The sequence below is a fragment of the Zootoca vivipara genome, chromosome 10 (genome assembly GCF_965207765.1).
Source record: "Zootoca vivipara chromosome 10, rZooViv2.hap1.1, whole genome shotgun sequence".
NCBI lineage: Eukaryota > Metazoa > Chordata > Lepidosauria > Squamata > Lacertidae > Zootoca > Zootoca vivipara.
Window position 1 is genome coordinate 33,469,755 of NC_142593.1, and position 2,648 is coordinate 33,472,402.

Below are 2,648 nucleotides of genomic sequence, written 5' to 3' on the forward strand. Positions count from 1 at the left end.
TCCACTGTCCCTCAGACCTTGTGGGGGGCCGAACTATATTTTGGGGGGGAAATGAACGAATTCCTATGCCCCACAAATAACCCAGAGATGCATTTTAAATAAAAGGACACATTCTACTCATGTAAAAACATGCTGATTCCAGGACCGTCCACGGGCCGGATTTAGAAGGCGATTGGGCCGCATCTGGCCCCCGGGCCTTAGTTTGGGGACCCCTGCACTATAGCATACTGACGCTCATGAATGGACATATCACTTGGCAGTTGGAGACTTGTAAGCACCTACAAAAGCATTTTCTGTGGGCTCCATGCTCTTTACCAATGGGCCCTCGCCCGTAAGTGGCAAGTCTTGACTTTTATTTCTAACAAGCTCTGCTCTGGGCAGAGGCGTAGCAAGCCCAGGTGGTACCTGGTGCGGATTGTTTTTTGTCACACACACACACACACACACACACACACACACACACCGCTTTGCCGGGGCACTGGCAAAGCTGTGCCCTCTTGGGAACCATGGCTCCCATCCGCCCCCCCCCCCTCCCTGGCTTGCTGTAAAGCGGCAAAGTGGGAGCCGCTTACGACGAGCCATGGTGGGAGGAAGGCTGAAAGGGGGGCCCCTTACTCGCCATAAGCAGCTCCCACTTTGCCGCTTTACAGCAAACCAGGGAGGGAGGGAGGGAGGGAGGGGGGAGCCATGGCTCCCGTCCACCCCTCCCTGGCTTGCTGTAAAGCAGCGAAGCAGGAGCCGCTTACGGCGAGCTGGGGAGGGAGGGAGGGAGGCTAGGAGGGGTGGGATCCTCTGCTCGCAGCTGCAGCGGCGGATGGAGGATCCTCTACATGTGGCTGCGGTGGCTGCTCGCACCTCCAAGGCGGGGTGCCACCTTGTCACTCCTGGAGACGTGCCACTGGGAGCGCACCGCCCCCCCCCCGTTGTGGCGCCACTGGCTCTGGGGTCTGTCCCAGTACTGGTATTGCTTATTCCAAAACAATGCAATCCTATCTAACCCAAATATTCAAGATATATATGACTAACTTTTATAGCAGAGCTTTTGTATTTATTTCTTCTACTGAGTCTTCTCTGTAGTTTTAGGAACAGGAGTGCTGTTCATTCTCCATTCAGCATAGTGATGCCCATATCTATTTTCTCATTATGTTGATCCCAGGTTCACCTACAACTGTTAAGTGAGGAAGTTCTTAGACATCAAGGATTCTCCTTGGACTTGGATGACAGGGATTTATGACTCTCAGAGGATTAACTCCATTTGAAACCTAGCCAACAGTTTCAAAAGGTGTTCATAGAGCTAATTCCTTTGTCAAGCTATAAATAAAAGCCAGCTGTTCTGTGGGGCTTTAGACAATTTCCATATCTCGCAGTAATTTTGTGTGCACATACCTGCCTCATTCCTCTTTAGTTATTTTCCAGCTGTGCATCCTATTTAGTAAACAGATACCATTTTTTTTTTGGAGAAAATATATATTTGCAGGCTAAATGATATTATTGCAAATCTACAGACAGGTCACAATTTTAGAAGAGGGGAGAATGATGTTATATGGTACTTAATATGTGCATGTTTTAAGGCTCAATTCCATACTAATAAAGGAGGGAATAACTGCATGGCTGAAGGTAATGAAAAAGCCAGAGGTGACCAGAACAATAACATTTAAATGGAGCAAATATGGAAATTCAGTCAAGAGGGAGCTATGAAAAATGATTGTTTTTCCATCAAGAGAGAAGCATGAAAGATGTCTTTACAAAATAAAGTTTACCGCCCTGATACACCACCAAGTAGCAATATGTCTATTATCATGGCATAATCTTGCAGGTTGGTTTTTTTTAGATTGACAACATTTGATTCGAGGATTACATTCAGCTTTACCTTACCATACACGTAAAGTGTTTTGGCCTTGTATATGTTATAGCCAACCAGGAGACTTCACAGTAATGGCCCAGTCCAATGGGGTGGGTGGTGGGTGGGATGTAGCTCATAATTTTTAAATCACTACAAACATTTGAAAAACAAATAAATGTGCCTCATGGCTATATTCATTCATGGGAAAGGCTTTGGAAGTATACCCTCAGGAAAAATATATACCCAATGGTATATATTTGGAGCATCTTCAGGAGAAGAAAAGGCCAGAGGGTAAATCCTACAGAAATCCAGAGTGGATTCCTAAGACACTTGTATGCCTCCTTCTGGCAATACCTCTGCAGCCAAGATAGTGCCAAATGTATTGTACTGCTTTCCTTTGGCCCACATCAGCAAGGATGAGAGGGGGAGGGTCTTGCTGTCTGGGCAGCCCAGGACCTCCATATACCCTGCTGCCCAAGTTTGCGCCCCAGAGAGGTTAACTCCATTTTTTTCTCTAGACCAGGTATCCCCAAACTTCGGCCCTCCAGATGTTTTGGGCTACAATTCCCATCATCCCTGACCAATGGTCCAGTTAGCTAGGGATCATGGGAGTTGTAAGCCAAAACATCTGGAGGGCCGCAGTTTGGGGATGCCTGCTCTAGACAGACGGATGCTAACACCACCAACAACCCCATATACAGTATCAGAAACAGCTTCCTCACTCTTAAGAAATTTGGAGCTTATTGCACCACAAGTTTTTAACCTCCTTTACAAATCATCTCCCTGAATACAATACACATCACAT